Consider the following 16,232-nt stretch of genomic DNA (forward strand, 5'->3'; position numbering starts at 1 on the left):
CAGCGATGTGAAAAAGCCTGTATGAATCTATTTTTTGTATCTTGCAAAATGAGTTTATAAAACGAGAAAATCTACATTGCATTTAAGAAATCCGAGGTGTGTGGTCAACAACATCGGTGCCTCGGATTGGGTAACGTGGATTTTTTAAACTGGGAAGCGAATGTCAGTGTGGAACTGTTTTGAAGTACTGTACATATCCAAGCTGCAGCTACTTGTTTCTCAGTGCACTGCGGCTGGCTGCAGTGATGATCAAGAGGAGCCCGCAACCTGCAGTAACAGATTAGCTCAGCCTTTTGATGGATACGAAGGATGGCCTGACCTGCCTGATCTTGTCCACGGCACGAAGGGTTGGCGAAGTAACCAATGTGTGGGGTGAGTGCCTTCAGAAGCGGGTAGGCGTGCATGTGTTGCGTGAGAGAAGATTCAAAATCGTGGATGTTCGCACTGGACACATTGATAACATCCGAATTCCTACCACTCCAATCATCACCGGATGCCCTCCAAAGCCGGTGGTGGTGCATTCTGGCATACACATACGTCCACGAGTGTCGCTGCAATTTCGGCGGTAGTTTTCAGTGACTTCTGAACATAGGCGCCGATGGTGTGCGACAGGCGGGCTGTATGTGGACGTCTGGGAGGTGAGTGCGTGGGGTGTACAAGTGTTTCAAGTGTTTCAGAGATCTCAGGCATCTACCCAGGCAACTACTGCTAAAGGCTGGTTCGTGGTTTAAGTGGGTCGTGTTTCACACTTCTCATTACGTCGTAGTAGACTCTTTCTTGCAGTGATAGTTGCTGTTGTCTCAATCTTATCACGCAGTATAACCTTCCTCCTCCTCCTCCTCCTCCTTCCGAATGTAGTGGAGAGAACCAATTTATGAATTCTATAGTGCTTTAAAAACCCAATCTTCGCGTCAGGTTCTCTATTGATAGTTATCTCTGACATCTAGGCGTGACAACTTACAACTACATTGGATCGCGTTTTAAGTGTGTCATGTTTAGTGCTTCTCAATGCTCTGCAGTGCACTCTGCATTGCATAGGTATTTTTTGTTGTCGTTGCTACTATCCCATCACGTGGCAGACCATTTCCTACCTCGTTCTTCGTCCTGGTGTAGCTGAGAGAGATAGTCAACCTAGGCTTTCTATAGTACTTAAAAAAAAGAAAATATGCTTGGCAGACCTCCAGTGGTCGCAAATTTGATAACCATGATGGTATAAAATCTCGTCGAAATTTGAAATTCTAACTATCATTTCACACACCACCACTTCCAATCATAACATCAAGTAGCAATAGGTTTGGATTATTTAATGAAACTTCTCGTCAAAAACATAACACTATTGTTTATGTATGCAAACTACTCTGAAATGTTGGTGTGTTTTTATTTCGACTAGTTTTAAACTGTATGAAGCAAATTGTTTAAATGCCTATATTAAAGATTTAGTTAGTACTTCCTGTGGCAGAACTTCTGAAGCACCTTTTGTGGCATCTTCAAGATATGATATTCCGTACCAAATTTAATAACTCCTTAAGCAGTCTGTGAAGTGTAGCGCAAGAAAATTGCACTAGAAAGGCTGGGGCAGTTAATGGTCCATGTTGTTGTTGTGGTCTTCAGTCCTGAGACTGGTTTGATGCAGCTCTCCATGCTACTCTATCCTGTGCAAGCTTTTTCATCTCCCAGTACCTACTGCAACCTACATCCTTCTGAATCTCCTTAGTGTATTCATCTCTTGGTCTCCCTCTACGATTTTTACCCTCCACGCTGCCCTCCAATACTAAATTGGTGATCCCTTGATGCCTCAGAACATGTCCTACCAACCGATCCCTTCTTCTGGTCAAGTTGTGCCACAAACTTCTCTTCTCCCCAATCCTATTCAATACTTCCTCATTAGTTATGTGATCTACCCATCTAATCTTCAGCATTCTTCTGTAGCACCACATTTCGAAAGCTTCTTTTCTCTTCTTGTCCAAACTATTTATCGTCCATGTTTCACTTCCATACATGGCTACACTCCATACGAATACTTTCAGAAATGACTTCCTGACACTTAAATCAATACTGGATGTTAACAAATTTCTCTTCTTCAGAAACGTTTTCCTTGCCATTGCCAGCCTACATTTTATATCCTCTCTACTTCGACCATCATCAGTTATTTTGCTCCCCAAATAGCAAAACTCCTTTACTACTTTAAGTGCCTCATTTCCTAATCTAATTCCCTTAGCATCGCCCGACTTAATTAGACTACATTCTATTATCCTTGTTTTGCTTTTGTTGATGTTCATCTTATATCCTCCTTTCAAGACACTGTCCATTCCATTCAACTGCTCTTGCAAGTCCTTTGCTGTCTCTGACAGAATTACAATGTCATCGGCGAACCTCAAAGTTTTTATTTCTTCTCCATGGTCCATGGCGGCATCAAATGTCTCAAGCTAGTTCCTACGTAATCTGCAAAGCAAACTAAAGCTCTGTCTCTATCGTGTTTGTATGCAACGATCTTTTTTTAAAGTGTATTTCGAGTCAGCCTGCTACCAGTTATGTGACATCGTCAATTTGTGTGTGTGAAATAGCTACCGCATCTGCCTTATATCACAATCATGCAACCAGGAATTAATTATTTATTAACTTCAGCAGTATTTCTGGATCGATTCCGAGTCAGGCATTTCCTTTGGAAGGAAGGCGTCTCACATGTGGGCCAGATCCCCACACGTTGGTTCATGCATAATGACCAGCGAGATGGTGTCTTTATGTTCAGGGACGGCTTAGCTTGCTGCCACTTGTAGCAGCCGACATAGACACCGGTGGTTCCCATGTCCGAGAGCATAAGCCCAAGTGAGCCGCTATTTCTCAGGCTCTCGAAGTTAGGCACGGCTCGGCAGCTGACGCGGGTCCTGCTGGGGTGCATGGCTGGGGTAACTTGCGTGGGTAGCAAGCCCCGAGAAAGTTTTTCAGATATGTTTAAGCGGTCTGTGACGGCGTAATTACGTATTTCCTTACGCAATAGGAAAGAAAAAAGCGCCGCACTTGTTTAAATATTCCACACACACCAATTGATTTCCTGAAAAATTGTTTAAATAATCTATATTCCATACACCACCTTGTGTGCCATAGATTGTTCAAATAAAGAAATTTTCAGACATTGTCTCAATTGTTTAAACAATATTCCATACAATACACTCGATCAATCAATATTTCCAGAAGTGGAGGGAGGCATAGAAAACTCAGGGATATCGATTTAATTAATTGGTCAATCAATTTGATACAGTGGTAGGATGGGCTATTCGAATAACCTGAAGCAGCTCATGAATATCGGAAGTGGCACAATTGAGCTATTTCCCTCCAATTTTTTCAATCAGTTTAATTATTAGTTAATTAATTTGTAATCAAAAGTGATTCCAGGTTTTCAAGAGAGTGGGGAGGGGGTTGGGGTTACATGGAAAACCACTTAAATGAAGGATAGGTTAAGGATGGATTATTCCCAGGTGATCATAATGCTGTTAGGAGAACAAAAGGACTTGCCAATCAAAGGAGAACAACAGGTTTACCCCTAAATGTATGCTTGCCCCTGAACATAGGCAACCTGTACTAACAAATTGCGCTGATGCTTTGTCCCCCTCCTCCAGATTAGTCGAAAACTCTTATAGTGAATTGACTGTATGGAGAGCCCACAAACCTTTGGCTCTTGCAAGCTCTGCTTCTCTAGCGCCAATTTTTCTTGGTGGAAGTAAGTTGGCAGCGATGACGACGTTATCTTGAAACTAATAGCCGAACCCAGGAACTTCTACCAACGTTAAAATTCTCTTAAGAATGTCTGTTCCTCTTCAGTAATAAACAAAAAGACTTACAGGAGTAATAATATTATGTTCACATTTACTTCTGGAAAAGAGTTTAAAAACTACACATCACTAAAACTCTAGTTGTTGTCAAAATGGCGCGCGTCAGCGCTCGACTCCCTTGACTACATCCCTCGAAATGCAATAATTGTCAATAGGCATACAGCAATTTAAAATTCTTATTCCTTGTATCGGACTATGTTAATACCATGATCTCCGGCACGAATCCGCCTGGTGGATTAGTGTCGAGGTCCAATGTGCTGGCAAGCTTGTGGATGGTTTTTAAGGCGGTTTTCCACTTACTCGGCGAATGCGGGCTGGTTCCCTTATTCCGCCTCAGTATCACCACGTCAGCGATTGTTGCGCAAACACTGTCTCCACATATGTGTTCACCATGAATACTCTACCACACAAACATTTGGGGTTACACTCGTCTGGTATGAGACTTTCCCGGAAAGGGGAGGGGGGGGGGGCTGAACCGCACAAATAACCCTGAGTTCGGTGTGGAGTGGCGGTGGGGTGGGTGGACTGCTGCAGCCTGTTGTGGGGTTGTGAACCACTGAGATCTACATCGGGGATGAAGCCTCTCCATCGTTTCTAGGTCCCCATTTCAATACACGATACACAATGTTAGTACCATAAACATAGCTGATCATTGTTAGTAGCTACACAATAATTTTATTCGACGAAGGAATCATGTCAGCCAACAGCTGCAAACGGTGTTTGTTCTTTACCGACACCGAGTACTCATTTCCATATGTGACAGGTGTTAATGTTTAATAGTTGTTTTCAACTGTTGTCTATACTTGACTCTTTCGCCGAATTGGAAGTGTACTGGAGGAATTAAAGTAGGCACGTGAAAAGTAGGGAAGCCATCAAAAAGGTAAAGCTGAGTGATAAGGAAGATAGATATGTCGCTGTGGGCTGAGGGGACGTCATTCGAGGCATGCATTCATGTTTTTCTTCCAATGTCAACAACTCACACGCTTGCGTGCGCCCTTCCGATCAGTTGCTATGGTGTAAATTTCAACTGGAAGTAACATTGATTCATGAATGCACATTATAGTAGTGGTCATCTTCAAACGCAGTACATATTCGAAGCAAGGAATATGAAATTAAATTAAGGCTGTTGTAATATTTAACAACGCAATGAGCAGAAGAAAAATGACATTCAAAACAGTAAATATTTGTGATCGTGTCTCAAATTGCATAATGCGTTTAAATATAAGAACAGTTACTGTTATGAATCAATTAATCATACAGTTACGCAGACAACACTACATTCTATCAGGCAATTACAGTGTCAGGGCTTCGGAGCTGCTGAGGGCGGCAGCAACGATCAGTACTTTGAGCCAGCCAAACTTAACAACTGCCTCTACTGGCGCACTGCGCCCTTGACTAATAAACCTGTGCTACGTTTCTTTTTCTCTCACTTTCACTGTCTCTCTCTCTCTCTCTCACACTCTCGTTGTCTCTCTCACTGTCCCTCTCTCTCTCTCTCTCTCTCTCTCTCTCTCTCTCTCTCTCTCTCACACACACACACACACACACACACACACACACACGTAGATTCTGCGTCGTGAAAAAGTCTGACTTACGCCAATAGATAGGACTGGTGCGAGTAAGTAGCAATTTAACACTCATAGGAATGCGGGTCTTTCGTTTGCCTAGCGTTTGTCCCGTCTAGTACGGGGCCCATATTTCAGGATTTGGCAAATCTTATTTTATTATGTAACTGTGTCGCCGGATGCCAGTCGTAAAGGCAATCCTAGGCATCCTCAAGATCCTCTTTCTTAGATAAGTTACGTTGGTGTGAACATGCGACTGGATTTGTGATTTCCTATCAGAGAGGTCACAGTTCGTAGTAATTGACGGAAAGTCACCGAATAAACTAGAAGTTCCCCAAGGTAGTGTTATAGGCTCTCTACTGTTCCTTATCTACATAAACGACTTAGGAAACAACCTGAGAAGCCGTCTTAAAACAACCTGAGAAGCCGTCTTAGGTTGTTTGCAGATGACGCTGTCATTTATCGACTAGTTAAGTCATCAGAAGACCAAAACGTCTAGCAAAACGACTTAGAAAAGATATCCGTATGGTGCGAAAATTGGCAATTGACCCTAAACAATAAAAAGTATAAGGTCACCCTTATGAGTGCTAAAAGGAATCCGTTAAACTTCGGTTCACGATATATCAGTCAAATCTAAAGGCCGTAAATTCAGCTACCTTGGAATTACAATTACGAACAATTTAAATTGGGAAGAACACGTAGAAAATATTGTGGGGAAGGCAAACCAAAGTCTGCGTTTTATTGGCAGAACACTTAGAAAATGTAACAGACCTACTAAAGAGACTGCCTACACTATGCTTGTCCGTCCTCTGTCGGAGTAGTGCTGCGCGGTGTGGTATCCTTACCAGATAAGATTAACAGAGTACATCGGGAAAGTTCAAAGAAGGGCAGCATGTTTCGTATTATGGAGAAATGGGGACAGAGTGTCACGGACATGTTACAGGTTTTGGGACGGACATCATTAAAACAAACGCGTTTCTCGTTGCGGCAGAATCTTCTCACGAAATTTCAAACACCAACATTCTCCCCCGAAAGCGGAAATACTTTCTTGACGCCGATCTACAAACGGAGAAACGATCATCATAATAAAGCAAGGTAAATCAGAGCTGGCACGGAAAGCTATAGGTGTTCGTTTTTTCCCGTGCGCTGTTCGAGAGTGGAATAATTGAGAATTATTGTGAAGGTGGTTCGATGAACCCTCTGGCAGGTACTTAGTGTGATTTTCAGAGTATCCATGCAGATGTATTTCTAAATATACCGGTCTGCCCTTGACCCATATCGTAGTGGTTACGTAATCTATGATTACCGTTAAACTGTCGTATATACGACATGTAATTCATGCTCCACTATATGAAACTTGGGTTCCACACACACATCTTCATCCATCCTCAACGTTAACATCGTGACTCCGCGTGTCTGTATTACTTCTTTAGTTATCCCTTGAAGTTTGCTCTTTCGTCAGTATTACTGCCCACGGTTCTCTTCAGTGTTAGTTCCTTTATTACGTTAACCTGAGGGGCGCTGTCTACTATGAAACTTTATGTATTCACAAAATCATTCCTGTACTCGCAGTCTATTAAGCTGTAGTGATGGGAACAACCGAATGAAAACAATTGATTCATTCGGTTGTTGGAAACAATCGACTCTGTCGGTTGTAGTTTTACGCATCGGTTGGGTTATTAATTAATTAATTTTTTCGAGGGAAGCAGTCTGTGGGAGCAACAAATCGAAAACTTTCGGCGCCATTGTAGCTTTGCATATCGATTGAATCATTCGTTCTTTCTTTTCTAGTGAAAACAGTCAGTAGTTTTCTACATGTACCGAATGGAGTAATTTTTCTTTTCATCATTTAAAACTGATTCATATGTTGTTGTGGATTCGGTTGTTCCATGCACCATTAACGCCTAACTAACTAAGTTGACGTACCGCTGGGGTTGACCTCCCATCGCTTAAACTGCCGATCCCAGACAAAAACTTCAAAAGCCCCTGACATCTGGGTCAGGGCGGATTATTGCCCCAGACACACAGAATCTGTAGACGACTAAGTTGGCCACTGGCCACGATCCACCGCGGAAAGAGGGGCATGACAGTAGTATGTTTCCTCGCTCGCTTTCCATTGCTGACAACGCGCACTTCCTGCCGATCAGCAGATGTAAATTATACACTAGAGTAACAAGGATTTGAGCGGCGTTGCGGTGAATCCAATCACCGAAAGTCGGCAGCTTCTCACTGTCTCAGTACTTAAGTATGGAAAATGCAGGTATTCCAAAATGATCTTCACAAGTTTGATGATATACGTTTCGGAAGTGGGAAGAGGTAGGAACGTGCGGTTTGCGGTGCAGTATTCATACATACCTACGGTTCTAGTAGTCGTTACCAGAGTTCAGTGTGTTAAGATGATCAAATTTTCTAAACCTAAATTCGGGAGACATTAAAAATTCTGATATTGCAAAAAAGTCTCAATTAAATGTAATGAACGCAAACTTTCATTTTAATTTTTATAAAAAGTGTATTAATTAGTGTTTCACTAGTGCCTTTTAAGATGGAGGAGTGCGAGCAGACATACATTATTTATCAGTGCTGTAAATTTTCTTCAGCATGTCTGTATTCTTCAACAGCATATGAAAACATTAAACTCAAGTTTCACCATAATTCACTCTAGCTACTAACATTGCTTTCGTAGTTTCTTCAACAAACTGTGTTCCGTCACTGCGCCATACATTCATTACTTGTTTGGGAAAATACCCTTTCAGTAGCAGCTTACTGATACAGGTGAAATGAATTTGAGAAAAATCGTTTCATAATTGTTAAATCCGAAACAATAGGTATCCCGATTCACTTTCGAAAAAAATCAGGACAGAGTTAGAAAAATCATGACTGTCAGAAACAAAAGAGGGGAGGACGGATGGTGACCTTAAATGTGTGCGCCATATGTAGCACACAGGACATCCAAGCGATATTCTAGTTCCATGTCCGGCATAGCGTGTCCTCATTAAAGGTCGTCAAAGATCGTCATAAAGGCATCCCAGTTTGCACCACGCGAGCTGTGGTATGTTATGGGAACAGGTAGTGGGGCACTTTATCATACAATCTGGTTACATTGTCTTTGAAGTGGGCAGCGGATTCCAGTGTATACATAATATGGCGTAAAGAGCCAACTTTCCAGTGTGCATGTAAAAAAACGACTTATTCCATCGTAATTAAAGATACATAAAAGTATAATCTTGCAAGAGTGAAATATTTGATACATGGTGAACTGTAAAATAAGCATTTATACATTGTTATGAATTACAACCATGTTTAAAAAATTGATCAGTTATATCTAATAAATAGTGAGCATTTATTTTATATAACTGACCAACGTTGGTGTAATTTAAAACTGTTTGCATAAAACTATCAATGATTGTTATAAAAAATCACGTGTACAATCGTACAAAATGGGGAAAAAAGTAAGAGTATGGGTGGAGAGGGGGGTTGGTGCATAGCGAATCAGGAAATGGTGCACATTAGAATTAACAGGAATTCATCAGAGGTATTAAGTAGATTAGGGGTGGCAAGTTATTGATGTGGGAAGGAGGAAATATGGGGTAGTCAGATTAAGTTGGTGAAGTGAGGGGGGGGGGGGGGGAGTAGGAGGGCGACAGGCAATGTTCGCAATGTTTACAGTGTTACCTATACATATACACTTACACTGCAATGTTATTTACACAGGTGCTTAAAAGGAATGGCAAGCCTCTTACTGTATGGAGGTTAACAACTGTAGTAAATGTACTAAATATTAAAAACTTAAAATGTTAAAATGTACAGTACAGTTCTTCATTAATAATATAAAATGTAGTACTTAGCACCAGTTCTTCCATTATTTTAAATTATATTAAAATATAAAGAACAATCTTCACTTTTTAGGTAAAGTTTCATGGAGAGGTAATCTTCTATTATTAAAAGGACTGTGAGCAACAGACCAGATTTGATTGTGTGAGGGGAACAACATCCAGAAGGAATTTGTTGGCTGGTGTTGGAAGGGTAGTCAGAATAAGTGGGTAAAGATTAAAAACAAGGGGGAGGGGAGGGGGGGGGGAGAGAAGAGGAAAACTAATGTTTACAGTGTACACAGTCTTCACCATATGTACACCTATACCGCAATATCATTTGCACAACTATTTGTATGAGCGTTAACAACTGTAGTAACTGAACTGAACGTTAAAAACGTAAAAAGTACATGACAGTTTCCCATTGCAAATACATTAATGTACAATACAACACCAGTTGTTGCATTAATTCAAAGACAATAAAGTGTAATGAAGAACCTTCACTTTTTAAGTAAAGTAAATAAGGAGTGACAGGGTACTTGATGATGTGGGAAAGGATGTAAGGTGGGGTAGTCTGAATATGTAGACAAAGACGAAAGGGGGGGGGGGGGAGGTGTTGTGAAGGAGAAATTAATGCACACAATGTTCACAATGCTACCCATACATACACCTACACTGCAATATTATTTGAACAGGTACGCAGAAGGAACGATAAGCCTCTTGTAGTATGAGGTTAACAACTGTAGTAAATATAGTAAATGCATGTGCATGGTCTAGAAAAGAGAATAGTGAATTAACTTTCAACCAACATTGATCTGACGTTATCTAGTTTTTTTCTATTTCGTCATTCAATAGCTAGTGCGATGGCTCTTATTAGTTGACTGTGCATTTCAATTTCTTCCAGTATATTCTTTTTCTTACTTTTTGGTACTGTGTGTAGAATTTTTAAAGCCTGATTGATTTCTTTTACCTTGGTTGACTCTGAGCACTATGGGACTTAACAGCTGAGGTCATCAGTCCCCTAGAACTTAGAACTACTTAAACCTAACTAGCCTAAAGACATCACACACATCCATGCCCGAGGCAGGATTCGAATCTGCGGCCGTAGCGGTTCCAGACTGAAGCCTTTTGCTTGGTGTTTAATGTCTCTGAGGTGCTTGCTAAACGTTGAAGTGTTGCTTTCTGTGCTCCTAATATGTCCCACTATCCATATTATTTGCAGTCATACATTAGCGATCAACAATAGCTGTCCAGAATGAGATTTTCACTCTGCAGCGGAGTGTGCGCTGATATGAAACTTCATGGCAGATTGTGTGCCGGACCGAGACTCGAACTCGGGACCTTTGCCTTTCGCGGGCAAGTGCTCTACCAACTGAGTTACCCAAGCACGACTCACGCCCCATCCTACAGCCTACAGGAGAGGAGGTACTGGCAGAAGTAAGGCTGTGAGGATGGGGCGTGAGTCGTGCTTGGGTAGCTCAGTTGGTAGAGCACTTGCCCGCGAAAGGCAAAGGTCCCGTGTTCGAGTCTCGGTCCGGCACACAGTTTTAATCTGCCAGGAAGTTTCAACAATAGCTGCATTCTCTCAACGTATACACTGCGCAAATTCTCACTTACCCTAGAATGTGTGTCCTATACCATCCACAAAATTATCGCAAATACCCAATCACCTTAGAGTGTGTATATCTCAAAATCCACAAAATACGGCCACAACGACTATCAGTGTCTTACGCCCGCCAGGATAACTACGAATCGCAACTAATAGTTCAGTTCCGTGACTGACTGCAACTCCTCTAAACATGTAACTTTTTGAAACGTAGGAACAGCTTCTCCAATTCGTGCCTCACCTTTTACTCAGCTTGATAGCCCGTAAGTTACTGCTTCTGTGACCACTAACAACTAATATTCACGCCTTCTTAGTGACAACTATCACATCAACGCACAGACAACGTCGTAGCTAAACTTTTCAAAATCTTACAACCAGAAAATCTAAACTCACCGCCCTCAACATACCCTGATCCTCTCTTATGGAAATCTATACCTCAAATCAAACCAGCTCATTGACGATATTCCCAAAAAATTAACACTGTTCTCGATCTCAACTAGATCACCGATCATCTGTGTTTTCCAGGCGACTGTACGCGATATATCTAAATGGTGACTTTCCTCTACACCATCTCAGACAGAGCTGACTAACCCGTATCAACCATAGGGGAACAAATTTTTTGACAATCATATTACGATTCTATTGCTTTTAAAATTTAAATATTTGTTCTTCTGCGGTCTTTGCTGCGTCGTGTAGTGGCCAGCTAGATGGGATGGGATGGGATCTCGCGTGGTCAGAACATAGACATTCATAAATTTTGCCTAGAACAGCATATGGAGGCATGTACAACAGAAGTAGAATTTTTAAAAAAAAATCCTTCATAATATTACGTGTATACCGAGCACCTGTAGCTAACTTCTGTCAGGAGAGTTAATTTGGAATTGGAACGGCTCCTTTGTCGGGTGCAGGGTCACACATTGGTGTGGTTCCTGCTGATTCTCCCAATAGGTGGGATTATATTAGGCATGGCCTTCAATTCAACAGGAAAGGGAAGTGTAAACTGGTTGGGAAAATAGCAAGGAAGTTAAAGGGGGGAGGCAGTGTCATGAGTGATAAAATGCCAGTGGTTATATGGTTCAGAAAAGACCCTTTTTTAGGGTAGGGAGGACAGAAAGAAGCCAAATTTTAAAAGAGGTTAGGATTGAGACAAACCATCAGTTTGAGACAGAAACCAAAAATCATAATTCTAGCTTATTACATCAGCATAAGCAGCTGTTGGTTAAGAATTTTCAACAATCAGCAGAAATTTCAACTCTGCCCAGTTTTAACTCAGTCAGTGTGAAATGTCAGCAGCCTTTATTGCATCAAAATATTCGAGGACTGAGAAATAAAATTAATGAATTAATTATCTGCATAGATGAATTAGAGTCCTCAAACCCAGCTGACATAATCTGCCTCTCTGAACATCCTGTGACCACAGGTATAGAACTTTTAAGTGTTACAGGATTTGGGTTAGCATCTTACTTTTGTAGAGCAGAAATGGAGAAAGGAGGAGTTGCCACATTCATCAGGAACTGTCATAATTTTAAGAATATAGACGTTCATAAATGGAAGCATGGAAGCATGTGCAACAGAAGTAGAATTTCATAAAAAATCCTTCATAATATTAAGTGTATATCGAGCATCTTCTGGTAACTTTAATCTGTTCATAAACCACCTTTAAGCTGTACTGGCCCATTTAACAACACAATAAGAACTTATTTGAGTTAGTAACGCAACCATTCAACTAAATTCCCACTGTAAAGTTCCCAACTAGGGTAGCCAATTGCTCACAAGCAGCCATTGATAATATCTTTATAGAAAAGTATAATGAACAAAATTATATTACAAAACTAATAGTCAATGACCTCTCACACCAAGACATGCAGTTCCTTCTGATAAATGGTAATACTGAACAGGATATAAAATATGTTAAATCTGAACTCAAAAGGTTAATCAATAAGCCAAAAATTGATTATTTTAGGACACTCCTCAGAGACATTCACTGGAGTGATGTTTACAGTGCTCGCAGCATGAATGAAAAATATACCAGCTTTGCTAGTAAAGTTCTTACCTTACTTGAACACTGTTTTCTCCCAAAACTAACCAAGGTTAGAGCAAAGTCTACGCAGAAGACATGGATTACTCAAGGAACAGAGGTTTCTTATAAAATAAAAACAAAAAAACTGTATCTGTGAATGCGAAACAGTTCTGATGTTGATGCTATAGCACATTACAAGAAATACTGCAAAATATTAAAGACTGTAATACAGACATCAAAGTAAATACATTACAAGGAAATGATAGTCACATCAGATAACAAAATAAAGACAATGTGGGATATAGTGAAGGAGGATACTGATAGAACCAGACATGAAGAAGGGCAAATAGCGTTAAGAGTAAATGATACATTGGTGACTGATGTGTATAGTGTTGCAGAGCTTTTTAACAAGCATTTTATAACTGTTACTGAAAAGATGGGGTTGTCAGGTTCTGTAGATGCTGCCATGGGATACCTCAGACCAGACATTTCAATTAACTTCCATAATATGAATTTGACCCTAACTACCCCAGCAGAAATAATGGCCATCATAAAACCTTCAAAATCAAAAACATATACTGGGTATGATAAAATACCAACGAAGTTAATGAAAGAATGTGATTCTGAGTTAAGTAACATATTAAGATATCTGTGTAACCAGTCGTTTATCAGTGGAATATTTCCTAGATGGTTGAAATATGCTGAAGTTAAGCCACTGTTTAACAAGCGAGATAAGGAAATATCGTCAAATTTCCGTTCAGTTTCACTTTTGCCAGCATTCTCAAAAATTTTAGAAAAGGTAATGTACAATAGGCTTTACAACCATCTTATCACAAATAACATATTGTCAAAGTCGCAGTTCGGGTTTCTAAAGAGTTCTGATATTGAGAAGGCTATCTACACTTACAATGAAAATGTACTTAATTCATTAGACAAAAAATGGCAGGCAACTGGTATATTTTGTGATCTGTCAAAGACATTTGACTGCGTAAATCACAATATCCTTTTAAGTAAATTAGAATATTATGGTGTAACAGGAAATGCTGCAAAATGGTTCAAATCTTATATCTCTGACAGGAAACAAAGGGTGTTACGAGGAAAGAGACATGTATTAAGCTATCAGGCATCATCCAACTGTGAACTAATTACTTGTGGGGTACCACAAGAGTCCATCTTAGGGCCCTTTCTTTTTCTTATGTATATCAATGACCTTCCATCAGTAACATTACCAGATGCTAATTTTGTTTTGTTTGCTGATGATACAAGCATTGCAATAAATATCAAATCAACTCCAGTCTTAGAAAGATCGGCTGATAAAATATTTGTGTACATTAATCACTGTTTCCTAGCCAATTCTTTGTCACTAAACTTTGAAAAAACACACTACATACAGTTCAGAAGTTGTAAGGGCAATCCCACGAGTATATGCCTAACATTTGATGACAAGGAGGTAGATGAAGTGGACTGTGTTAAATTCTTAGGATTACAGCTTGATAATAGATTCAACTGGGAGGAGCACACCAGAGAACTGCTGAAGCGCTTAAACAAATCTCTGTTTGCAATGCGAATTTTGTCAGACATAAGGGATATAAAAATGAAAAACCTGGCATACTACGCTTACTTTCACTCCATAATGTCATATGGGATTATTTTTTGGGGTAATTCACCAAATCAAGCTAAGGTTTTCTGGGCACAAAAACGTGCAATAAGTGTTATATGTGGTGTGAATCCAAGAACATCCTGTAGAAACCTGTTTACAGAACTAGGGATATTAACTACTGCTTCCCAATATATTTATTCCTTAATGAAATTTGCCATTAAAATATATCACTTTTTCAAACCAACAGCTCAGTTCATGGATTCAGTACTAGAAATAAGAATAATCTTCACAAGGATTTAAAGTTACTTACTCTTGTACAGAAAGGTATTCATTATTGAGGAACACACATTTTCAATAACTTGCCAGTAGTCATGAAAAGGTTAAAAACCAATAAAATTCAGTTTCAGAGAAGCCTAAAGGATTTAGTGGTGGCCAACGCCTTCTACTCCATTGATGAATTTCTCAGTAGAACCAACTGATTATATATATATATATATATATATATATATATATATATATATATATATATATATATATATATGAAGTACAATATAACTTCGGCACCATTTCAGTGCAGTCATGTGTTCGGTGTAAATAAGTATTGAAGTAGTTTTATTATATGTTTATTACCTTATAAATAAAAAAAATGTAAATTTTAAATTCAGTGCATTAATGCGACCTTAGTAAATGAGTCTTAGTAAATGAATGTTGTAAAATGATCCTTTCATACAGTGTTCATTAACAAAAATTTTAAAAACACGATCATTCCACTTGCCACCTGTGGAAGTTACATTAGCTTATTTGTTTTAGTTATAAATGTTTGTCATATATTATTGTTTTTCTAACATGTTCTACATCGGAGAGGACCTCCTCACTACGGATCAATTGGAATAAAAGTAAATCGAATCTAATCATCTGTTGGATTCTGCTGACGGCGCATGGAGGTTCTCCGCCGCAGCTTGCTCGTACTTTCAAGCGCGGACGTTTTGTTGCTTTTCTACAACATATTGGCATAAAGTGACATTAGTTACATAACTTCAATAAACTAGCAACAATCTTCATTGTTTTAACACCTCCCCAGCCTCTAAATCAATATGTTGAAACGATAAAGAACCCTAGACAGCACTCGAAATCCTTTGTCCCGTCACAAACTATATTATGCAAATAAATTCAGAGAAAATTAACGAATGACGACAAATACTTTCGCGAAGAAATGCTTCCCATAAGTGGCAGTATATGCTTAAAATGCAACTGATCAAGTCACTAATAAAAAAAATTGTTTCGTATGTGGTTTATGTTCATATCACCTCAGCTTTTACTGAAAAATTATCCATGTTGGTGCTAATTTGTGGGAAGAGTGAGTGGAGCTTCAATGAAATTGAATTTAATATACTTACTTTAATAATTTTTTAAAATATAACATGTTTCTAAAACGAACTAAAAGGTGTCAAATATTTTCTCCCGCTCCATACAGATAGTCCTGAAAATTTGTGCTTGCGAATTCTTAATAGCTATGACAATACTTCTAAAAGTTAAAACTAGAAACGTAGGAACGCATGCAATAGGTAACTGGTGCATGAATAGTTCATCTCAGTCACTAAAAAGTTTATTGTAATTCAACTGATAGGAACCGTTCTGTGATTTTTCTCAATGCAGGCTACTCTCCACACTCCTTACTATTATCTACTGCACACGCTCAGTGTTTTTCGTTTTAAATTTTACAGGTGTTGTCACAGCTATTAAAAATTCACAAGCACAAATATTCAAGACTGGCGTTAGGTATCTATATGGGACTAGGAGAG

This window comes from Schistocerca piceifrons, chromosome 2 (genome assembly GCF_021461385.2).
Source record: "Schistocerca piceifrons isolate TAMUIC-IGC-003096 chromosome 2, iqSchPice1.1, whole genome shotgun sequence".
In the NCBI taxonomy this organism is placed as follows: Eukaryota; Metazoa; Arthropoda; class Insecta; order Orthoptera; family Acrididae; genus Schistocerca; species Schistocerca piceifrons.